Source organism: Phasianus colchicus, chromosome 18, assembly GCF_987193195.1.
Source record: "Phasianus colchicus chromosome 18, bPhaCol1.hap1.1, whole genome shotgun sequence".
NCBI classification, from domain to species: Eukaryota; Metazoa; Chordata; class Aves; order Galliformes; family Phasianidae; genus Phasianus; species Phasianus colchicus.
In genome coordinates this window covers 13,213,515-13,238,635 of record NC_143453.1, presented here as the reverse complement: position 1 = coordinate 13,238,635, position 25,121 = coordinate 13,213,515, and the positions used below count along the sequence as shown (strand labels likewise).

General features: G+C 43.8%; 1 protein-coding gene across 1 annotated transcript in view; it reads left to right on the top strand.

The window, feature by feature from the left end:
* Positions 1–22,660, top strand: part of PI4KA (phosphatidylinositol 4-kinase alpha) — a 142,172-nt gene extending 119,512 nt beyond the window's left edge. The window contains exons 56-57 of the transcript XR_016458724.1: positions 20,506–20,660; positions 22,498–22,660. The gene's annotated coding sequence lies outside the window, so the exon portion shown is untranslated. The remainder of the gene's footprint in view (positions 1–20,505; positions 20,661–22,497) is intronic.
* The last annotated feature ends 2,461 nt before the right edge of the window (positions 22,661–25,121 follow it).

The following is a 25,121-nucleotide window of genomic DNA, read 5'->3' as shown; positions in this document are numbered from 1 at the left end:
GTAGTAGCCCTCTTTTCTCTGAGGTCCTGATTGCCCATGGATGATGTTGAGCTTTCAAGGAGGTCTGAAGACAGCTTAGAGATTAACTAGTAAAAGGAGCAGTTAGGCCCCTCGCATTCCTGAGCATCCTGTGGCTTGAAAATCTCCAACTCCAGCTACACGGATGGATGGCAGCAATTCTGACCTCTGCCCAGTTTTCCTGGAGCTGAAGCAGTAGCAGAATAAGTATCAGCAACTACTGGCACCACCACATCATTTTGTGAGGAGCAGGGGAGTTGCTTAATTTCTGTGAATCTCCAGCACTTGTCTGCACCTTGCACTGTTGTCCTGTCCACTGTTCCGTCTGGGATCCGCAGCAGTGCAGTTCATTATCTGCGCCTTGCGGAGAGACCTGGAGCTTTCAGGGCTATGCTTCAGGCAGCATTCTGTTACAGAAATGGGCAGAGCACAGATGAGAGCTTGAGGTGATGTCCTGGGCAGGGGCCATGCCCAGGAACTTGCCCCTCAAAGCTCCATGGCTGGGAGCACAGCCAAGGAGGACAGGGTTGTCTAGGTCAGCAGAGCTAGCCAGGAACCGTTTTCTTTCCTGTTCAGAACTTCTGAATGGAAGTACTTCTCTGAAACACTTCTTTTGGCTGGATGTTTCAAGGCAGAATGAAAAATTTTGTTTCAGCTCGTAGAGTTCTCTTTGAACTGGAATTGAGAGAACGTTTTCTTCTTGAAAACTGAGATTAAAGAAAGTTATCTACTGCAAAAGAGTTTCAGTTGAGAAGTATATAAAAAAAGGCAGAATGTTAGTTTAAAAAATCCCCTACACTGGGGGGGACAACAACAATTATTTCTAACAGCTGTGTTTTTCAAAGGGAATTTTTTTCAGTGAAAAAAGTATCAAGCAGCTCAATTAAAATTGTGTTTCCTTCTGCTTGTTAACTTCTCTTTTTTTTCCCTTATTTGGGACATCCTGTAGCAACTCAAAATCCAGAAAGCCTTTTTTTTTCCCCCAAAGATATGCAAACCTCCCTCCATGAACAAGTTTCAGGCTTGTCATGAAACCTGAACCCAAGGAAGGTTTCCTGGCTTCAGCTTTCATTCTGATGTTGCACATGGCTCTGGCTCAGAGGATCACTTTAGTCTTGGAACAGGGATGAGAAATTCACTTGTGTAGAGGGGAATAAGATGGAAAGTGCATGAGCTGAAGTGTGGAAAATCCAGCAGTTAGGACAGCTTCTCTGTCTCTGCTCCTAAACCTCAGACTGGTGTTATGCTGCATGTACTTCTCACCATCTCTGGCAGTAGTACTGGATTGCTGTGGACCACCTTAAATATTTTCCATGCCAGCTGAGCACAGAAAACTTCTGAAATGGGTCTCTGCTGTGCAGTGCATTCTCTCTTAGCAGTGCCCTCATGGTGACTCAGTCTCATTCCCTGCTTCTTTTAACCCACAGCAGGTCAAGAGTTTAACAAAGTGACTAGGGCTGGAAGCCAAGTCCCCAGAGTTGCAATCTGCAGCCAGCATGCCAGCATCTGGAAAGCGTTTGTGACCAATAAAAAATGAATGTGCAGACTCTGCCAAAGCAGCAATCATTTGGCATCTCAAGCCCAAATCTTTACAAGATGATTCTTCTGAGACTTGGAAAGGCTTGCCTCAGTGTTTTCTAATAAAAACAATTTTGGGCTGGGCCAATAGTCAGTGAACAGTACTATATGTTGCCACGTGGGAGACAGCCAGCCAGGGATGGGAAGACTTTGCTGGAGCCTAACCTTGGGCTGGCTTGGGCTGAATGCGTTGCATCAGCAAGGTGCTGATAGCTTGGGCTGGGGACAGGGCACTATGGATGCTACAACAGCTTTCCAGACAAAGCATGCTGTGACCTTGGGCTGTTTTATCTGGTGCCACAGGACCCCCAGGGAGGGGGAGGAAGGAGAACAGGGGAGTAGAAGAGTGCCCTACTATTAGGGCATGAAGCTCTTGGTCAGTCTGACAAGAGCTGCCTTAGTCCTCTCTATGGAAATAGAGGCCTCCAGCAGTCAGCATCCACCTTTCCAGATGGTGATCTGGAGTGCTGTGCACAATCTCTGTTGAGTACAGCAGCAGTCCCACCTGTTTGTCAGATCCTGACTGCAAGAGATAGTGAGATTCACATACAGGCAACAGGGGAGGTCCATGTCCATTCCTGAAGAGACCTAAGAGAAGAGAGATAGTGCACGTGTAGGCTTTGATACCTTAAAAAGGCACAGGTCTGCTGGGGTCATTCAAAATGGAGGAAGGAGAAACAGGATGTGTGAATGCTGCCACTGATGGTTTTTGCCAGCAGCTAGCTCAAAGGGCTGTTGCTGAGCACATCCAAGCACTTCTTGTTTCCAGTCTCTGTTCCTAAGGATGCACTGAACTCAACACCCTGCTCCTCCTTGCAGCACTCATCTGGATGGCTTTGTCCATGTGAATGTTCTTTCCCGCAGCTGCCTTCCTTCTTTCTCGTTGCTTTCTCTTTCTGGAGTGGCTGTGACTGGCAGTCATGTGCAGGCCTCTAAGTCTGTTTAGACTCCACCACCACATACTCTGAATTCCACTGTGAGGAAACAAACACAAATGAGTGGAAGGTTAGTAATCATCTTAGAAGTTGCCAGAATAGTTTATAGAATATAGTGCTGGAGCTATATGGATGTTGTTCTATTGGTGTCATCCCTCTGACCACAGAATCAGTATGGTGCCATAGCTAAAGCAGTGCAGCTGGGGTGCAAGTAACCCCACAGCAAAACCCTGGTATTAATTCTCAAACAGTGAAAAAAAGCTGATGTTTGCTTGATCTCCTTTTTCTGAGCATGAATTTGCAGATGGATTTCTACCACAGAAGAGGAAGCTGGCATCTGAACTGCAGGATTAGAGCACAGATACGATCCAGATGCTCTAGCTTTGTACATTTGTTCTTGCCTTTGAGGAGCATCAAAGCTGAAGTTTGAGTTAGGAGAATGTGGAGTCCTGTAAGTGACTTGGTTTTTACATTTCAAACTGCAGATATTCAAAGTAAGGTCCATCTGGGACAGCTAGGGTTAAATTTAATACTGCCATTTTACTAATTTTGATTTTGACTCTACTGTTTGTTCCCACCTGGTTCCTGCTTGCAGTAGGAAGTTTAGTTGGAATTATCATGTGTTGGCTAATGCATGTCAGTTTGCTTTTTCAGATGTTTACAAAGAATAGGGTAGGGTAACTGCCCTAGGGTGGGTAAAAACATCATCACTTGAAGAGATGTTAGTGGTTTTGATCAATGTACAGTGTTGGTGAAATTCCCCTAGTCCTGGCATGATTAACAAAACGTGCAAAATCCCTCCAAAGAAAACTCAGCCAAATCCACTTAATTTGCCCTGATTTGAAAATTTTAGTTTGGGCTGTATTGGCTTTAAAAGCTGAGTAATCTTGGCCAAAACTTAGCCTGAGTTTAGTTCTCAGAACCAAGAGAAATCCAGATACTTAGTTTTGCTTCAGAGTGTTTCTTGAAGCCCTTGAAGTTACTGCTGGTTTAAAATGAGTCCTTGGGAGATGACTGTTTCGTAAGGGCCTTGTTCTCCAGAAATGGCAATTATGTTTTCCTTTTGTTATTTTTCACACTCTTTTTGTGAAAAGTGTCTTATTAGCCCTAGTAAGAGATTATTTAGAGCTTGCAAAATACATCTTGTGACTACTCAGCACTTTCCACGTGTCCCTGAACAGTGCTTCTACTTTCACTTGATGGAGCCTGGTTTCTCTGTCTCTATTGTCCATGCAGCACTTTCCTCACAGCATTAAAAATGTTCCACTTCCTACAGATGCTCAGATATTCTGGTCTGGGGTTGCATTAACTGTAGGAGTGCTGCTGCACTGATGTATCTGTAAAATCTACTGTAAAAGAGCAAGGAGGTACTGGGCTGTGGCATCCTGCACAACTGGGCAGTACAGCTAGCATTGTTGTGAGTGCTCCGTGTGTAGGTAGGGAGGCAGCTGGAAGGGTGGAGGCCTGAAGGTAGCAGAGGGATGTAAAGGAGCTCTGCAGCGATGCAGGATGTACATCTCACAAGTCAGCCAGCGTGCATGCTGCTGCGGCACAAGCTGTTAGTGCACCCACACCATGAGGTGGCATGGTATGTACATGGGACATTTCACCCTGTGATGATCCTGGGACTGGAAATCTTTCACCATTTTGATTTCTGGAGACTTCATGCTGAAGCGGGTGGCTTAAGATCATTAACCCTCTTGCACGCAACAGGCAAAGAATGCTTCTACTGTTTGTCCTTAAACATATTCAAACAAAGGCGTCTGTTATATCTAAGCATTCTCCATGGTTGCTGCAATGCTTTCTTCTACCCTACTTCTCTGATAGCGAAGGGTTAAATTCATGAGCCTGCTGATGAGCTGTGAATATGCAGCTAGGACCTGTTCTCAGGCATGTGTCCATTTCTATAATCCAATCTTCTCCACTGTGGCACAGACCTGGAGGCTCTTCTGCAGCCTAGCATGGCAAGTCTGCTGCCATGGGATAAGAAATGGTAGGATGATTTACATAATCACATATGCAAATAAGCCAAAATCAGGGTCCTTTCATTCAGCTTTGATTTTAAGGAGACTATGTCCATGGGCTTGAGAGCAAAGGGATTTGAAAGCATGGTTTTCGTCTCTTGAGCTCTTGCAAAACAGAGCACACCCCCAGAGATGTACTGCTGTTACCAGACATATACAGCCCAATGGGCATAAATGATTAATAATGCAGAAACACTTGATAACCCACGCCATGCAAATGCACCCTTAGCCTCTAGGCCTACATCATCTGTTCCCTCTACTGGAAGTGTGGACTGCATCCTTATGCAGGAAATGAAAGAAACTCCATCTCCGAGGAACAAAGGGAATTCATTTCTTCATCTGGTAGAACATTTAAAAGATGTTAAGAACAGCAACAGCCTCACACCTGTTGCATACCAGATGAGCACTGGTGGAGACACGTGGAGAGGTCATTTTAATGTGTGCCCTTAAAAAGGTTACAGAGAATAAATCAAAGCACAGCAGTGTCCATCAGTACTCAGAATGAGGATTCCAAACATTTGTGCTCTCACTTGATTCAGTTTCTTAGTCCTTTGTGCTATCTCTGTCCTGTAGCAATGCTGGCCAGCTTGGCCTGGGCTTCAGGAAAGCTCCTGAAGGGCTAGTGAATGGTATGGTCTGAACAATTCATGATGGTTTCAACAATTCAATGATCAGCTCAGTGATTTTTTCCCAGCAGTCAACTGTGTAGGGATTTCATAGGAAAACTCCAGAACAAATAAGGCTAATGAGGTAGCAGTTTGTGAAGGCTGTAGATGTTCTTAACTTGAGTGACTAGGACAGGTCCTAGTGGCGTCATGTATTTTAGCCTGGCTAATGGAATGCTCTGAAAAAGTAATGAATTAGTTATCTGAAGATACTAACTTTAATCAAACTTATTTAATCCTTAAAAAAAAAAAGTTAGATATTCAGCTTTTTCTTGCAGCAGTGAGACTTGTGGTAAATTGTATGTGTTAATTAAACATTGCATTTAAAAAATGTTAATTTTTTCAAGTGAATGTGCATCTTTGTCAGCATTTCTATTTGAGTGGCCTGCTCTTGCTTGAACATACGTAGAACTTAGCAGTTTGCTTTAAAACTCTAAGGAGAGAAAATATAACCAGTCACCCCAGGTGCATGCCACAGATGAAACAAACAAACCAAAAAAAGTAGATGTTTTCACTTTTGTCCATTACAAATTCTGGTTGCTTGAAGCATAACACTGGCCCTTCAGAGGTAGGTAAATCTGTGTCTTGAGCTGTGGGCAATCTTTTCCATGAGAGAATATTTTTTGCTCCAAGTCTGCTAAACAGCTTGATCATCCTGGGTTTTATAGTTGCAGACTCAAGGCTGCTGTAGGAGTGCAGTGCAGTAACACTTGCTACCCAGAGGTTGGCAGAGCTCTGTAAATAGCTACTGCCACATCCACTGTTTCAGGGGTTGAAGGAATGAAAAACTGCCAGATGGATTGCTCTGGAAGACTCCTCTGGGGATCTTGTTAGGTAGTGTCTGCAGTCTCTTTACCCCTTCAGCAACACAAAGTTACCACAGGTAGGATCAGAATTGGCTCCTTAGAAGTATGTAAGCTATTCCTGCCCAATTGGGCCTTCCTTGTGCACTCCACTGCATCCAGCAGACCTTCCAGTTCTTCTAAATTAGCATTTCTTGCAGTGATCTAACACTAGCATCTACACTAGCAGGACATTTCAGAAGAGCAAAGAATAAAAGATCTTGTGCTTTTTCTAGGAACCAGCTAGTACTAAAGAAAAAAGTGCATTTCTGCATTCCTCAGAACGCAGATATCACAGACAGTAATGAAGCTGTGTCTTTGGCCAGGGCAGCACCCATATAATGACAATATTGAGGACATTGTGCTTTCTCTGAGTCTTCCTCCCAAAATGAAGCTGAGTACAATTACTGCTAGGAAACAGCACTACTGTTAAGACTTATCTGAGTCCTGTCTTTGATGCCTGAAAGCGAGGCCATTATTACTGAGATGTATTGAATTTGTATAGCATTTTGCAGCGCCAGTACAGACCAGGCAGAACTAGTTAGGTGATTTGATATATCATGGACAAGGGTCATTACAATCTCTTCTTGAATATGAGCAGCTAAACATCATGGCTACTGCCAGCACCACCTTTCTCCAGCAAGCCTGCTAGCAGCTGAGGCAGGAAGGGTGGGGAACTGAAGGGTACTGGTGTTTTTTCCTTTGGAAGGTGAGCTGCTGCGTGCTAAGCTGAGTTTGCACATTTGGCAGAAACTGGGTGTGCCTCTCCTGTGGTTCGTGGAGAGACTGGAAGGCTGAGGTTGCAGCAGCCTTTAAAAATGCTTATCCATGTAATTTGATTCTGTGCATTGTATCTACAAGTCACTTAGGATGTCTCTGCCATCTCTTGATATGTATCCTAATGAGAAGTTGACCTGGACTGCAGGTGTCACCCGGCATCCAGATTTGCAGGTCTGACCAAACTCAGGCTAGGTGAGAAGGGTGGCATGCTGACCAGTTCTGCTTGTGGAAACAGAGGTATTAGCCACAGCAGAGTATCTTGCAAGTGTGAGTATTTATAGGGAGGCAGATGTAAACCACATTTGTCCTGTGTTTCTGGCAAAGAAAGAGCGTGAAATATTTGTGACCCAAGTCATTGGCTTTCTTGCCATTTGTATAAAAATTTCCAGATGTGATTGTTGATGCTTCACCTGGGACCAATTAAAGGAAGAAGGAATATCCAGAACCAATTGTATACATGTGGATACTTAACTTGTATGTGTGTGCGCACACATCTCTGTTGCAATATGTCTGTTTTAAAATAAAGCAGAATTTCAGATCAAAGAACTTCTATTTTCTCTTTCCAGGGCCTTCCTTTTGTCTACAGAACCCTTTCCTTCTCAGATTGTCCCTGTCCCAAAGCCCAGGATCTATTTGAAATCCTTTGATGCTTATATTCATCACACCTGTTCGGTTGTTTTACCTCCAAATAGCTGCTCTGTGGCTCGTCTTAATCACAGTGCTCTTCTGTGCAGTCACAGGAATTCTACTGGGGAAGATTCCCGGATATTGTAAGCTTGTAGAAGGATAGAGCGATGTCCCCAGTAATGCAGCAGAGACTAACCACAACAGGCTCCGGCACAACATCACTAAGTGAGTCCGGTTCTCTGTCTCCTGCACTCTCTTTCCTCACTCATCACTACAGCTGTCAGCCTTCTGGGTCCTTATTGTGTTGTGCCAAGGGATTAAACTTCTGGTTCTTCCCTTCCAGGATGTGTCCACAAAGTTTTTCTTCACTCCATTACTATCTAGAAACTTTCCTTCTTGCTCTTTTTCTGTTGAATTTCTCCATACTTTTTGTCTCTCCCCATAAGTCTCTCTGATGGCATTCACCAGGCTGCCTCCTGCCATAGTCATACCCTGCTGGAAAGTAAATCACGAGTCACCCAATTTTCTTCCCTTTTTATTATTCTTGTTTTTGCTAGGGGAGTTCAAGTGAACGAACAACCCCTGCAGACCTGGTGCTTTTCAGGAGCCTTATACTCATGGCCAGAACAAGTACATAGGACAGGATGAGAACCCAGCTAGACTGCAAATATTAGCCATAGACCCAAAAACACAGACCTGTTTGAATTCAGAGTAGCCAACAACACAATTTGAAATTATTTTTCTGTGTCTCAGTCATTCTCTTTAGCCATAGTCAAAACCATTTTATGTACATCCTTCTATGGCTGCTGGTGTCACTCACCTTGTGTAGTGGGTACAAAGCCTTCCTCGTGTAAGCGCTTCTTTTGAAGGGGGAAGAGTGCAGGGTCTGGTGTGCAGCAGGAGTTATTGAACAGAAGGCCTCGAAACAGAACTGTTGCTGGAGGGCTGTTTCTCTGAAACTTCAAACCCAGTGTGGAAAGCATCAGGTCCAAAGTGAACTTTGTTTTCTTCTGTTTCATATTTTAGAATTCCCTAATTCTCTTCCAAGTGGATTTGGGTATGTTTATGTTTCTTTTCAGCAGAGGGGATAATTAAAATGCAGTTGTGAATGCTAGTAAACATTTTACACAATCATTTGTTCATTAACAAGAAGTTTCCAAGGTAGTTACGTTTTAGCTCTAAATTTTCAGCTTCTCTACCACCAGATTCACAGATAGACTAGGATCAACAGTCTTACTAGTTGACATGTTGAAACAGGACTACAGCTCTAGTGTAGCTTTATCTTTTCTGTACCTTTTTGGGAGAAGTATACACATGCTCCTGAGCAATTGATTATAATCTTTCTAGAAGGGATACTTTTGTTTCCTTGAGATGTGGTGACTAGAGATGATTTAGTGTGTTGCTGTGCCCTGGAAAATGTCTTAAAAGCTAAAAGTGTCCTGCTTTATTTTTTTATTATTATTTCAGGAAGGACACGTTTAGAAAATCAGGATGTGGATGTCATTTCTTCACTGAAATTTTTAGGTGTCTTGTCTTCTTATTTGAAGTGGTATTCTCTTCTTCAAGTCCGGGCTCTCAGACTGCCTTTATGGCTTATGCTGGCACCACTAGCCCTTGATGCAAGCAGAGTCCTGCAGTATAGATGGCTGCAGTTCTACTGTATTGTGACATGTAGGTGCCACACTGCAGCTGGCAGCCAGGTGTCTGGTAGGCAGGCTGCTATTAGTTCCCTGAGCACTGGGATGGCCGCAGGGCACTGCAGGAAGACTGGGACTGTGAGGAGCTGAATAAAAGAGGCCAAATGGAAGATAGAAGTGGATAGAGGAGATTCATGGCTACGTTAGAGCAGAGGAGTTGAGTGCTAATATTCTGATGGCATGATCAAGTAGCTGGCAAGGTTGGTTTGCAGTAAGGCCAAGCTGAATATTCTGCTGCAGAAATGATTCCTTGCTTTGCAGAGGAATTTCTGCCAAATCCTTTCTTTTTCTGGCTCCCAGGGCTGAGTATCTTGCTCGAGTCATGGGGCTTCCAACCAGTTTTCCTGGCTACTGCATACTAAAGTGGTACTCACACTTCTAAAAAGAGCCTCTGCTCACTCTCTCTCTCCTCCTCCTCTTTGCTTTGGTGAATTCCTGCCTCCTCCCTTTTAAGCATTGCTTATTCAACTTTCCATGCTGGATTCTCACCCTGGAGCATACTCACGCTCTGGAGCATACTGAACCCTGATCTAGGAAGTGGAGGAGAGGCGATTTTAGGAAATATTCAGTCTTCCCTGCTATTATGAGACAGGTCTGACTCCTTTGAGTTGTTCTATGTCTCCAACACTGGCTTGTTTGTCCCAGAGATGGTTAAATGAACTCTTTGAAAGTTTGGATTTTTTTTCTGTCTGATGGAAAACGCATATCGTTGAGGATCTGCCCGGTTCCTGTTTAATCAGCACTGGGCTGTGCCAGGTGCAGGTCATGGGGCTTTGGCTGGGTACATGCTGAGCAGAATGGGTGAGGGCCAGGGGGCAGCAGTGGTGCCATGGGGCTGGCGTGAGCAGTTCCACTGAGGCAGCACTCCTGGGGCTGGGGGAAAGCCTGAGGGTGAGTGGAGGCGGGGGTGCCTATGGCGGGTGGCCGTCTGCCTTGTCTTGTCTGTCAGACCTGATTAGATGTGGCTGGCGCTCTGCGAAGGCCTCCACGCTGCGAGGGGTGGAGTCTGGCTGGAGGGGCAGAGCTGGGCCCTCCTTCCTTTATGTGCTGCTGAAAAGTAGCCTTTGTTGCAGGGTTTGTGGGCTTTGTCCTATCCTGGAAGCTGTGCCCCTTTCTCTGGGCTTCAGCTCCTGAATGAGGTGAGCAACTCTGGCTTTTCATGTCAGATCTTAGCCCTGTCTTGCATCTGCGCTTGGGTATCTCACTGACCCCCCAGGGGTCGAGAGAAGTATTTTTCCTGCTAGTTCAGAGTTCTTAACGTGAAAATGTATTTGGCGAGGATCCAGCAAGGTGTTAAGCTACTTTCAGTCTGGAGTTCCCCCCAGGTCCCTCCCCAGCTTCATATAGCCTTTTGAAAGAGTTAGAAGAACAACTGGAGACAGAAACCAAAATAAAATCCACTGTTCCGGGGCTTTCTGCAAACAAGTCCTTCTCAGCCCAAGTGATCTGCAGTTAGTGGTTTCCCATATGGTTTCTATCATTAGGTTTTGTCATGATAGTATTAATTTCAAGCAGCATAACAGACTGGACATAAGCAGCCCTCAGTGGACTTCATGGACACTGAGCTCAGGTGTGGATCATTGTCCAGCCCTACAGACTGCATCCCAAAATCTCCCTTCCTAAGAGCCACAAGATGTATAGATCCTGCCAGCCAGCTTGGTGAGTGGGAAGGTAAAAGGTGGATGTTCCAGGAAGCAGTTTGCAGCCCAAAGATAACTGGGACCCAGTGGTCTTGCCTTAAGAGTGGGGTGGAGATGGACTAGACATGCACCAGTGTCCAGGGATAGTCCGGTGCACTGCTCCTACTGCTTTCCCAGCAGTCCCCATACCACCCCTTGGTGTTAGTCATTAGCTACAAGTGAAGTGCCCTCGCCTGTATGGAGCATAACCAAGCACTAGATCTTTAAGCCATTCCTCAGCTCTCTGTTGGCCATTCACTCTGTCACCAGGACAGCACCAGAACCGCTGCTGCAGCCTCTGGAGAACAGACAGGCTTGCCACCACTAGATCAGGCTGCCCAGGGCCCCATCCATCCTAGCCTTAGGCACCTCCAGAGGTGGGACTTCCCTGGGCAATCTGGGCAACAGTTGACTTTGCTATATTTACTATGTGTTTTCATAGTTTAGATTAGACTAATTTTCAGAGCATAGTATCTGGAGAAGCAGCTATCTGTCTTTAGGCAAAAGATCTTTAATAGGACCTGACCCTCTCCTGTGGTGCCTTGGGGAACAATGACAGAGAATTCTTCAGAGAAACCTTCAAACTAAGGTTTTCATTGCCACGGGCATGCACAAAGCTTTGGCACTGCAGGAGTTAAATAGCTTGCACAGGGTGGAGGATTCTTCAGCCAAACCCAAACTGATTGCACCTGGTTTGTTCAACCTGTGTGTAAATGACACCATGGTCTTCCCACCCCCACCCCAGCAAATGCCATAGGGGCTGCCAAGGTCTACGTGCAGGCAGGGCTGTGTGAGCAGGTGTAGGGCCTGCAGCGGTAGGAGGCTCCTTGCTGGGCTGGGAGCAGCCGTGTTGGTCACACGTAGGCTGCAGTCGCCATAAGTCACTGAGGTGACAGTGAGTAGAAGTAAAAAGTCCACACTGCTAACAGCTCAGCCTCTTGTTGAACATACTTGTCAGTTACTGTCAGGGTGCAGTAGGGTCTGTTCCTCCTGAGGAGGAAAACTGCAAATTTTGCTAAGTCTTGGTCAGGCAGCTTGCTCGGGCCATCTGGCTCTGCCTGCTGCCTTTGCACAGAGCACAGGGCTGCGTGCTCCAGCCAGGCGGGGCTGCGGCCAGGCTGGCTCCTGCCCGTGCTGGGTGAATTGCTCCTGGGACAGGCTGGGGCGCTGCTCGCTGAGGGCACCATTGCTCTCCCATGGTGGGGAGATTTGCGGCTGCAGAGCCGGGACTCAGAATTTAAATGTACTGATTTAGAATCTTTGTGAATTCAAAGGAATTCTTACTGAATTCCTTACAGGAAACTAGGCTGGAAGTGTGTGAAACTGCTTCACTTCATGTGGGTGCCTCATGCAGCTCTGAAAATGATCACTATCGTGCATTAGAGAGAGGCTTAAATTATTCCCATCTTTCTCTCCTCCCACACTGACTCCAGGCAGTCCTTCCTTTTCCAGGCCACGCATGCAGACAGTGAATGTCACCAGGTGATCCAGCTCTGGAGTAGCCCATGCGTTTTGACTTGTTGCTGGACGTATTGCTTATTTCTTGCTTTGTGTTCACCATTAAGACCTAGCCTAAATCTGTGGATGTAAACAATGCCACTCTGCTGATTTTAGTAAAGTTTTACCCAGCTACAGTGCAAAGATACTGGCCCAAAGCTCCTGAAAGCTGACCTGCATGGGTGGGGCTTTTTTTTTTGGCTTTCCATAAAGGCTCTGAGGTGAGGCTGGGGAGATTCCATGTTGTGGCCCAGCTGGCGTGTGCAGCCACAAATAATAATTAATTGGCTCTTTAAGGAGTCTTGCAAACTTTTTTTTTTGTCTGTCTGTCTTAAGCTCCTTTTAATTAACTTCAGTCATGTCCCAACACATCATCTTGGCTGAATCATAAACCTCACTGTGCCAGTTTTTCGCATTCCTGAAATACACAGGCCGCCAGTGTTGCAAATGCAGCTCAAAGGCAGTGGCTCAGAGGAAGCTGGGCAGCTCTCCTGGAACTCAGAAATTTTCAGGAACTGTTGTGAAATAGAGAGGCTGAGTGGACCAGCCTTCCACTTCCACCTCCATTGCTGCCCAGCTCCCAGCAGTGTTTCTGTCTTGCACTTTATGCACTGACGAAAGGAGCAGCAATTGTAGCAGGCACCTGTGTACAAGCAGCTTTGTCCCTTTAGAAAGCACCTTTATTCGGGTTACAATGCTTGCGGCATGCAGCTTTTTTTTCCTTGAAGAGTTTGTTTCTGTGTCACGCTTCTTATTGCAAAGGGTCAACTTTCAAGATTGTAGAGCTTGTTAACAAGATATTCAGGCATACTTAGTCACCAAAAATTTTCATGTGGCAACAGGACAAAGTTTTGTGCTTCTTTACTAGAAAGCTTCAAGACTGGTCTGAGGATTATAAGGATTGTTTCCATCTTTTCAGAAATTTGGGGTTTGAGACTGTCTCCTTACTGCTTCATAACCTGGCCATTCTCTCACTATTGCCTGGTAGAAATAATTCCCATGTTTTTATTGATGCAAAGTTGTATCAATGCCTGTTGTCCCTTGGTCTGTATGTTGTGTTTTGAGCCAGAGAATTCTGCACTTGGTAAGCCCAACTCAATCTTAGCATCCGTATGTTCAATTTACTGAAAAGAAGGCAAATCTTACTGTAACCTTTTGATGTTTATTTAGAGAGTGCAGCTTTTATAATGAAATGGTCCAACCAGAACAAAATAGATGTGTTATATGTGGTAGTTTAAAGCTGAAGCTCAGTGAATACAGGTGAGAAAGAAGTTGCGGCATTACAGTGGTGAGGATCTTCATCCATTTGAATAACTTATCACTGAGTTCTTAATTCCTAACTGTTTTAAAAAAACATTTGGAAGCGTGGTCTAGAAGGAATAAGCATATTTAAGAAAATAGTTGTGTCAGGGTTCTCTGTACTGAAGTCTATAGGATTGCAGTCTGTCTTCTGCCTTAGATGAGTAGGAAACAGCACCACGACAGCAGGTTCAGGTGGTGTGCCCCAGGCTGCAGGTGAGGAGCCAGGAGTTGCCCAGTGACCTCTTTCAGCAATACTTGTGATTCCACAGCAGCTCAGGGATTGTTGCTGTTGCCACAGCAGTCGCATATTGCACCTCTGTAGCATATTGGTGAGTTTTGAATAAGTAGGAGGAAGATGAATATTATAGCTAATTAAAAACAACAGAGAAAAAAAAAGCCTCTTGGGAAAAGGATAGGAAAATCAGGAAAGATGATTACAAACAAGCATCGGGTATGAGCATGGAAGCCATGCCTGGATTACTGGGGGAGTACAAATGGTCTAAAGATGTAGACCCATTGTAAAAGGAGAAGAAGCAAGAGCAGCATTGGATGACAAGAGAGTAAAACAAAAACACTGATGAAGAGTGCCACGTAATTCACATGAAGATCAAGCTAATTCCTACTGCATCTGGTATGTGACACTTCGCTGTGTATACAGTCTCTGACCTAGCAGCAGCAGCAGTCACTAATATGATGAAGAAGTTGTTCATGCTGGGGAAAAAACTTTATAAAGTCAGCAGCAGAATATCTTGACAATGAAAAACAGAGAGCTTCATGAGCTGTTAAGGGACACACTCAATTCTGTTGCCTGTTCAGATTCAAATGTCTGCTGAGATGCAGAGGATTTGGGTCTTCCCAGTTCCAACCATCAGGAAAGACAGATATGCTGCAGTGGGTAAGTTAAGGAATATGTTTCCTGTGAAATACTTTAGTCCTAACTGTGTGGCTTTGAGGAATGTTTTAGTAACAATTTCCCAATTGATTGTTCTAGGAAGAATACTGCATTTATCTGAGGAGCACCAGATGCAAGGCAATGCACACTCCAGAGAGCTGCAACTAACGAGAGGGTTGGACTCTAAAAGAGGGGCATGTAAAATGCTGGCGTATCAAAAGTGCAAGACTGTCTTAACAGTGATTGATATTAAAAACAAAACAAAACAACAACAACAAACAAAAACAAAAACAAAAAAAAAACAACTCATGGATGTTGTGGTGTTTTTCCAGAAATTATTCCACTTAGGAATAGTAAACACTGGTTTCTAAAGCTCTTTACTGGGCGCCTGTCCTGGAAGAAATGCTGCAACAGCAGAACTAAAGTGTGTTTTTAGAGAGGGCTAGACTTGGCCATGAACCATTGAAAACCTGTTCAATTCACTGAGTGAGGTGCAAGAAGAAAAAAGGAAAACTGAGTCACTTGTTAGAAATGAGGAAAACAGCTATCAGGGCATGCTCAGTGGATCCATTTGTAGGCATCGTGCTTTTTCTATGAGTAGGTCAAGGCTTCAGGAAATCTCTGAGGAGTACACTTAAACAAATTGTCATGATGATGATGTATTATTTTCAGCTATGGATTTCTTTCAGCAGCCCTCCTTTGCCTAGGCAAACTATAATTTTTCAAGTGCTGATAGTAAGGCTGTTTGTCCTAAGTATCTGCTGTTAGGATTCGTATATGTGTTTATGAGTAGAAATGTCGTTTTGTAGCAGCTTTAATATTACCTATCCCTGTTTTATCAAAGTCAGTGCATTTGGTTAATACAGCTCTTTAACAACTGTTGAAGATGTGATCCCATGCCTCACACTGATGCAGAAAGAGAAAAGGAACCTTTGAAAAGAAAAGCTTCAGGATTACATAACCTGGAAAGTAAAGCAGTGAGAGAAACAGAAAATGGCTCAGATAGCATTAGTCAAAAACTGTGGCCTGCAGATGAGCCACTAGTTGTCTTCAGAGGTCTGACCAGGCAGCTACAGGCTTGCTGACCTCTTCTAGCTAGTCAAATAAATATATAAAATATTCATTGACTTATCTCTATTCCCAATGACTTTAGCTCCCAGTGGAATTTTTCAGCACTGTGTGTAGATGTGACAGAACAGAAAAGACTGAAGAGCTTTGCTTCCAAGTGTTATTTTGTGTGCTTCCATCGTGAAAGGGTGGTTCTCAGCTTTCTACGTGGATACGTACCAGGCATTTTCAGCCTACGTTTCCAGTTCCATTGGACTTCAAAAGAGGAAACTACTCCCATTAATGTTTTGCATGATAACAAGTTAGGCAAGCATCATTTTTGGATCCAGTTTGTGGAAGACTGCTTACTGCCAGTGCCAAGTGGGCGTCATAGTTGAGACTATCAAATGATGTCTGCTGTGTTAAATGCTTTGTTGGATTTCCTGCTTGGAAAGTGATGCATGTGCCAGACAAGCAGTATTTTCTGTTTTGGCATTAAAGCAATCTTGGCACACAGTGCAAGCTGTTTACTTTAAAAGCTTTATTTTAAATATAGTTTTGGAATGCAGAACACACTTAAAATGTCTGCAGATGAACAGCAATGGAGAGGACAGCAAAGCATCCTTTTTTTTACTCCCGTGTCCCTTAGAAATACTTCAGTATGCTTCGTTTATGGGAGCTGCTTCTGATTGGTGTGTAATTTTTCATGCATTGTCTCTTGCTGGGTTGGACAGACAGTAGAGAACATGTAACTGGAAGATAGCTAAAACTGAGAGCATAGAAGAACATAATGGACAGCAAAATTTAAATTCTTTGTAGTATTGTTTAATTTTCTTGTGATATACCGCTGGTGGAAGGACAACATGCTCCATTTTGCTGAGCAGTCAACAGAAATAGTCTGTGCCAGGATATGGAAGGGCACTCTTCCTAAAAGGACACTGCAGAGCCAGTGGTCATGCTGACATGCAGTGCCACTGTTTTTCACCTAGCAAAAAGGTCCTTCAGAATGGCAAGCATAGCGCCAGAATACAAAACACTTATTTATCAAAGCCATAAGTAAGAAATGCTGTGTTTTTAGTTTTAGAAGTAACTTTTGTACATTTATGACTTTTTCCACATTAAACATCATTTATGGCTTGGAAATTATTCAGGCAAGAGGCATGTGGTTTCTGCTCCTGAACATCAGCAGCAGTTTTGCTAAGTTGAGTCTCTATTTTATGTTGACTTTTTTTGGTTTTCATTTTATCTTTTGGGTGGACCTTCATGGAGCAAGCTGCCTCAAGGAGAACCCATAGCCTTCTTTCTAAAGAGAAGACTACATGCTCTGCTTAATGTGAAGAAGATGGCATCGATAGAGGGAATTTGATTTTGGAAGCCAGACCTGTGCAAAGCAGACTTGTGAAACAGTGTGTTTTCTGAGATGTTCCTTCATCAGAGCAGTTGCTGGAATAAGTTGAGAAGTAGGAATTTCACACCTGGTCTTTGAGACACCAGTTGATAGGTTTTTCCATATGCTATGTGAGAAGTTATGGAGTAGGTGTTGAATTTTCAGTTAATCCTATTCCTGCAAATAAATGGTAAACGGTTGATGCAAGATCTTGGTTTATGACCTAGGAGCTCCATTTTACAATTTCTACTGAGACTTCGAGGGCCTTGTTTTGCAGGCTCTTCTGTACATACGTGCAATGTTTGAAGTGGATGGAATTACATATTCTCTGTGTGTATCAAAGCAGAGGAAACTGTATGGGTTGGGTATGATCTTGTGCCTTTAGCACTTTATATTCTAGCATTAATTCTTTAGCCAGCCAGGCAGGACAGATTTAGAAATGAATGCCAACGTTTTGGCTTTTCTGTATTCAGTATTCTGTCCTAGAAGAGCAATGCTCCTTCCCTGTCCAAGCCCAGTTCTGCTCAATGCTGCATCCCATTACTCCATAGAGTTACTCATGACAAATACATGCTGCTATCTTGGGGATATGATGGTGCAGCTATATTTTTACCTTTGTTGCCTTTTTTATGTCTAATTATTCCATTACCAATTGTGTTTAACCATTTATCTGTGCTGGGTGACAACAGTGCAAAATTTTAAGGAGAGAAAAATGACTTTGGTTTTGTTCTCTCACTTGGCTAGATGTGCCTACTTTGTATCCCAGCTGCTTCTGCAAGTCTAATATGCCTCTGTTTCCAGAACCAGTCTCTTTCCTGGAACCCTGTCGCAGGGCTCAGAGCGATTATCTCTGCCTCCCTCAGTAGAGTGGCCTGTAGGAGCAGCTTGTCACTCCCTTTGTCACCGAGTCAGGACTGTGAGCTTACACTTGGTTATGCAGGCCCTCCTAGCTTGATGCAGAGAGTAATATGTGACAGTTTAATAATGGAAAGAGATGATGAAAGCAAAGAAATAGGCACAGATGGGAAGAGATATCTGAGGGCTGCCAGGGCAGCTGTTCGAGATCTCTGAATGAGATGGAGAGGGAACTCCACCACCCTCAGTTTCCCAACTCTCAAACAAGCCATCTCCCATGTGCAAAGCAAAATGAGCTCCACCCCAGCCCGACCATGTTAGCTGAGCTCTGATTAATATGTGGCAAATTCCAAAGGTAACCCTGTCAGTCTTGCTGACATTCCCATTGGTAATACGAACCACAAAAGTGTTGATTAATATCAAAATAATTCTGCTTGATTAGATCAATTAGAATTATTGAGAGGAAATGTAGGAAAAGCATAAATATTCCAGGGAAAATGCAGACTTTAGACAAGAGGCAAAATTGCAAGTTTCCATGGTATGTAAAATTTTTCACCTGAGAGGAGAAATAAGGCCTGTGAATGCTGTTCTCCAACAACCCTCCCAAGAACGTGCTTATCTCAGCCTTCCTTCTTTGTTTGTAGCTCACTCATCGTGTTGGAATGAGCAGCTCTAAGCTAATCAAGTGCATGCATCTTTGAAGTGTTAGAGACTTTGAATGGAGGACCCAAAGGCAGAGACCCATGTAATTGTTTCTTTGACAAGTCTGGCAAAGTAAAATTAGTGGAGTTTAAGATCTTGGCACGTCACTGGGGCACTGAGAGTGGAGGGAGAAGCAGTTTCTTTAAATCAACCCTACCGTGTATTCCTGTGCCATTCTCTGCTGAGGCAGAAAGCCTGGTGTTTGCCTTAAGGTATGAGAAGAGGATCTGGAAGTTTAGATGAGAAGAGCAGAAAGAGCCTGAAGCTCTTAAACAAGAAGAATGAGGGAGAAATGTGATAGCATCTTGAAGTGGTAAAGAGCTGGAGGGGCAATACAAGTAATACAAGGATGATGGGTATTTATTCTCCATATCCAGGGCATAAGGGACAAAATGTCAAGATTTTTAACTACAGTATGACTTAGGACTAAGGCTAATGAAGGCCTGGAACAAAGTGCAACAGTGACTATGGGGGTGTATGAAGGCAATCTTTAAATCTGTAAAAATTTCAGTCTAGGATTGTAGACTTGGAGCAAGGAGAAGGTACCTTTCTGTCCAGTTTCTGTGCATCCCTGCACCAGTAGGAGTTAATACGACACTGAAATTTCTGCTACGGGATATGGTTTAGTAGCTTGTGGTAGTAATGATGATGGGAGAACAGTTGGACTAGATGATCTTGTAGGTCCTTTCCAACCATGTGATTCTGTGATTCTGTGATTCTATGAAAGCTAGCCTGTAGCAAGAAGCTCCCCTTGCTTTCCCTCACTTAGATTCTAACTTACAGGGGAAGACAAGAGACAACAGAGATGTATTTTATCCTGTGGTTTTCTTGTCTCTAAACCTTCCCAGATCATGGGATGCACCATCTTCTGTATGGCTATTCACACCCGAAGTTTGACTTCAACTTCAAAGTTAGTTCTGGGTCCAGCTTCCCACTTTGCAGAGAATGCTTCGTACCAGGATTGGCCTTTATGTTATGGTAAACACTGTTCATTCTTCTCAGTCAATAGCCTTTCTAGAAGATCTGTGCACAGAGTAGTCTAAAGCCTAGCATGATATAGTCTGGTTAGCAGTAGGAATCAATGTATTACCAATATATTAGTTTAGCAAAAGGAATCAATGAGCGTGGATTCTGAAACTTTCCATTTCAACTTGCTTGGTGTGTGAACAGCCTTGTTTTCTCATATCACTTGTTGCCAGTATCAGTGTGTGTGAAGATATCAAGATAGATATCAAGATATCTTCTTAACATGGAACAGTACCTGAGGAGAGGGAGTGATACTGATCTTGTGGGAGGAGTGTAAGAGAAGTGACAAAACTTGAATGAAAGATCTTAACCCAGAGCAATTTGGGCACCAGTTTCTGTACAAGAAACATCTCTAATCCAGTGAAGGACTTTCAGCCCTGGTCTGACACATCCACAGGGAATTTCCCATCAGATATACCTTGTTTGTGCTACTGTGCCCCATCTTAGACCACAGATAACTCTTCTAAGCATGCTCTGGGCGAGGACAGGGGACTGGATCCTACTGGTAAAGCAGGCAGTTGAGGAGATGAAGCTGCTTGCTTTGAAATGTCTTCTCCAGAGCCTCCCTGGCTTCAAAATGGTGTTGGGAATTCATTGGCAGTTCAGCAAGGATTTTCAGGCTTTTACTGGGTTCTAAATGTGGAAACTGAAATCCCTGAGAAGTGTCCAAATCCCTGTGTGGCTCCAGGTTATAGTATGTTTTCAGACTCTCATTTCTCCATTCAGTGGAAGGCACTGGCTTCAGCAGTCTTCTGCCTTTTTCAGCCTGCCCTTTAGAAGAGGGCTTCTCAAGTGTGAGTTAATATCATCCTGAATAGTTGAAACTCTGTAACATGCTGAGAGACCCAGCTCTCCAGTCCTGGCATTTTGTTGTATTTGAGACCGCAATCGTTCCCTTTCTGAGAAACCTAACCACTTTGTCTCCTTTATTTTCTCCCTCTCCGCTCTCTAGACACATCTGCTGCCATGAGATGCCTCAGCCAAGGATTTTGAGCCAAGATATGAGGGAAATGATTTAACCAGATGTGTGCCCATGTCTGCAAAACAGAATTTTAAATGCTGAAATTTAAAAGCTTGCCATCATCTCCCCTGCCTCCCAGCAGCAAGGTAAATAATGGGTGGGACAGCAGCATATTCATTAAAACACCTTTTTTCAAGGGAGAGGATAGGAGGTTATAATCTGACTGTAAAAATTTGCTCCAGGCTGAAAACTTGGCAAACAAAAGCTTAGCTTAGAAGTGATTAAAAAGGAAACAATGAAAAAAGAATAAAATAAACCAAGGCAGTGATTTTGGGTGGAGATGAGGGTCTAGAGCTTAGAGATCATTCTTTAGTGGGGGAGGAGAAGGAATGGCTCAAGTTGTATTTGGCTCTAAGCCCTACTATAACTAAGTGTTTCAGAGCCAGTAGAACATACTGCAGCATCTGAATACATGTGCAATCCCTGGCCTCTCCCTTCACCCATTTATCAGAGGAAAGTTGAACCCTCCCATATTCTTAAAAGCACAGGGGATGCAGATATGGTGGCAATAACTGAATTCTTCCTACTGTTACTTTCTGAGTGTGGATTTCCCTGTAACTTAAATTGTAAAAGTAAATAAAGAAACTGAGATTCAGCTTGCCTAGAGAAGAAGAGGTGAATATGTTACTTTCAGCACTGCGGAGCTTCTCAGACCTCTCTCACTCATTGCTGTGAGCCACACCTGATGCTCAGGATCCATTCCTTGCTTTTAGCATCACGTAGAGCCACTCCTGAACAAAAGGATGATCCCTTGAAGCCTCTTAATGTGGGCTGACTTCTGCACAATTTCAGTTACAATTCCAGAGCTAAGGAAGAAGGAAAGCTGGCTGGATGCATAGCAGCAGAAACTATGAGCGCAGAATGAGCCTCTAGAGGGAAAACTTTTCCAAAGTATTATCTAATGTGCACACCACATATGTTTGGCAGCATGGTTTGTACAGACCTTGGGAAACAAACATAACGCCCAGCCAGTAACCAGTTGTCTTTCTTCATCTCAGGACCCCTGGGCCTCTGCAGTCAGTGTGCCCACACATAATTACATTGTTGGCTCCCCCTGTAGTAGGGTCATTGTGTATGAAAGCTTCATACTTAGAGATTTTCTAAACTTGATTGGATAAAGCCTAGAGCAGCCTGATACAAGTTTGCTAACTCTCCTTACTGCTATGCGCACTTCTAAAACAGCTATCCCCTCAGCTGCCTTTTGGAATGCTTCGGCTGTAGCAGGCACCAAGGCACAAAAAGCTAAATGAATGATCAAGGGTGTATAGATATAAAAGACCCTTTCTGAAATTTTCTTAACCAACCCAGGTTTCATAAATGTTTAGTTCCATCAGCATAAGGGCAGTCCTAGTTTAGATGGAATGTTACCTGTCCACTCCCAAACAGGCCTCCATCATGGGACAGCACAGGTTGAACTTTTTTTGCTTTTGTAACAGGCTTCATCATTTACTTGTACATATTTTCATATATGTTTGCAGTTCCTTTGTTTAAGTACCTAAGTGCTGTTTGAAGAACTTAATTCTCTCCAACAGCAGACACTGCCAGGCTTTGCTTTTTATGCAAGAAATGCACTTTAATTCTGTCCTTTCTCAATCCTTAAATGAGGCAGGTGGAAAAAGCCAGTAAAGGAACATACAGGACTAGGTCTATTGGTTAAGAAGGCTTGGAGAAGTTTTGCCTTTTGCTACTACCTAGCCAGGTAACATTGCAGTATTAAGAGATCTCTTATCTGTGCTAGTGTACTGCATAACTTGAGATCAGGCTGTCAAAACACTGTCTTTCTGAATGTCTCAGTAGGATCAACTCTACTGAGGAGTGGGGGAAGGCACTTGTTAAAGATCTTGTTAAAGAGCAAGAAGCAGCCTGGCCTTTTAGTCTGCTCTTGTATTTCAGTGCTGACATTGTCTGTATTTTCCTTTTTAGGGAAGACTGAAATCACTGAGAATGGAATCCAGTCCATCTTCTGCTCTCCAAATGCAGCGACATCATTTATGGACTGATCTTCTACAGCTTCCTTTGAGCACTAGAATTTCCAGGTGCATGTTTTCAGAGCACAAACAACCCCAGAAAAGCTGCTTTTCAAAAGGTATGTCATCTCTTGTTTAAACCAAAAAAAATGAAAACTGAACTGTGAAAAAATGAAAAAGAAAAAAAGAGAAAAAAAAAAGGCCTTTGGCATCAAAACAAAGTAGTTTTATTCTTTTCTATAAGTTTCTTTAACTTGCCTAATACAAACAAAGTGGAACTGTAACAATGAATTGAGGAGATGTGGATGGTAAAAGCAAGGTACTGGCAGTGGAGGTAAGGTAAAATCAGATCCCAGCAGAAAGAAGTTGGGGGAAGAAGTTTAACAAGTTTGCTTCATGTGCCACTGTGTCATGCTTCCTTTTGTTGCTCAAGAATGTTGCCTCACTGGTTCCTAGGGTGTAAAAGGGCTACGCTACTGAGAGGATGTGCCCCACAGACCACCATATGTGAGCCACTGTTGGGCTCATTCTGACAGAAGGAGTGATCCTTCTGAAAGCTGTTGTTTTACTTCTATTGCAGTTGTACTACAGATCAGGAACTGATCGGGGCTTTGTGGTCAGAAGACTTCTGTAGTAAAGTATTTTGCAGAACAGTACTGTGCAGTGCAAAAGCATAATGGGAGGTAGGTAGGCACTTGAACTCATTAAAAGGAAATTAAAATGCCTCTCTAGAAAGTGTTCACAGTGGTCAGGAGGTTTGGAAAAGATCTTCAAAGGAGTTTAGGAAAACAGGCTAAATAATCTCTAAAATAATGGAGTTCTCTCTCACCTTTGCTGCTTCCAAAGGAATGAAACAGGACAAGAGCACTCATAAACTGTTATGCATATGCACACAAAGCAAAGCACAGGAGGAGCTTGACAGACCTTGTCAGGAAGGGGTGAGTGCACAAGGAGCGTGTGACAAGTTCTATCACATGTATATCTCACCAGTGTGATCAGTGCCTTGAAGCCAGCCAGGTCAGAGTTTACACCATGAACTGACATTTCTCCTTCCTTCGTACACATCCTAACCTGCTGTTGCATAATCTGGTGTGAATGGCACACTCTGCTCAGAAGAGACCCAAGACTGGAAAAGCAGGCTGCATCTTTCTGTCTGTTGGGCAGGACTGGAACTTACTGCTAGAGGCATCTGAGCCTCCTGCTTTTTCTTCCCTTCCCCCAGTTCCCACCCGGGCCCCACTACTGAAACAAAGACTCCCACAAAAGCAAAGAAATAGCTCTAGCGGGAGATTCCCTAGTTGCTTCCCACATGTCAACTACTGCTGCTGCAGTCTGTGGCTTGTGTGATGACAGTACTGATTCAATTAACTGATTTTTGAATCCTTCCTTTCATAGCCCTTGTGTAGACAGGCAAACTAGTTAGAATGGCCAGGAACAGATCAAGTGTAAATTTTATAAAGAAAAGGAGGTAGAATGCTGCTTCCCTTCTCCTTTTCTATATGTTGCCTCTGCCTATTTGCAATCTGGCAGTTTGGTGAGAGTGCCCAGCTGTTTTGTCTTGGAAGTGGTTGTTAACTCCTTCCAGAAAGAAAGTGATTAGCCATCTGCACTATTTGTCCTACTCTTGTTGACCTCAAATCCTATTCCAGAGCAAATCGTTGTGAGCTCCAAGGCTGTTCTTCGTAACTTCCCATTCAACCCATTCCAGCCTAAAGACATGCAAGACCTGATACTTTACAGGCCTTTACAGTAAAGGACGACTCTTCACATGTAAAGTCAAAGTATGATTTTACAGTATGATTCCCATAACAGTTATAACTCTGACCTTTTTGCACATATATTATTTTTAGTTAATATAGTTGGTGTTAACTTTAATGCCTTTCCTTTAATCCTTCCCTTGATGCTGGAACAGCTGCCTGGAGAGGTTGTGCATACCCCATCCCTGGAGGTGTTCAAGGCCAGATTGAATGGTGAGGCCCTGGGCAGCCTGGTCTAGTATTAAATGGGGAGGCTGGTGGCCTTGCATGTGGTGGGAGGTTGGAGATTCATGATTCTTAAGGTCCCTTTCAACCCTGGCTATTCTGTGATTCTTCAGGAAGCTAGCTAATTTCCAGGTTAATATGAGCTGGCTAATTTCCAGTGTTTTGGGGAGACAGCTAAGATGAGCAATTCCAAGGTGTTTCTGGCTGCTGGTGTTCCTAAGTGGAGCACATCTGGATCTGTGGTTCATCCCAGGCCTCCTCCCGTTGTCTGTCACTCCCGTCATCCTCTGCCTGCACTGTTGGCTAAGTGTCTGTAATGGCAGGGCTTCAAGTTAGGAAGCTGCAGCCACATGTCATGTTACCGTCAACCAAGATGCTTATGGGGCCAAACCTAGTCAGGCAGGGCTGGTGTCATGAGAAGATAAAGCCACCTTGGTCTAGGAGTTGTGAATGAGTAACATGTAGCAAAAAAAGTGATACCATCACCCATATACCCACTCACTATTAATGAAATGTGGGTCTAGATAGGAAAAGACTGTGGCAGGCAGGCAGAAGGGGAAAAGGGAGGAGGGAGTTCAATTACCATGACGCAGAGAAA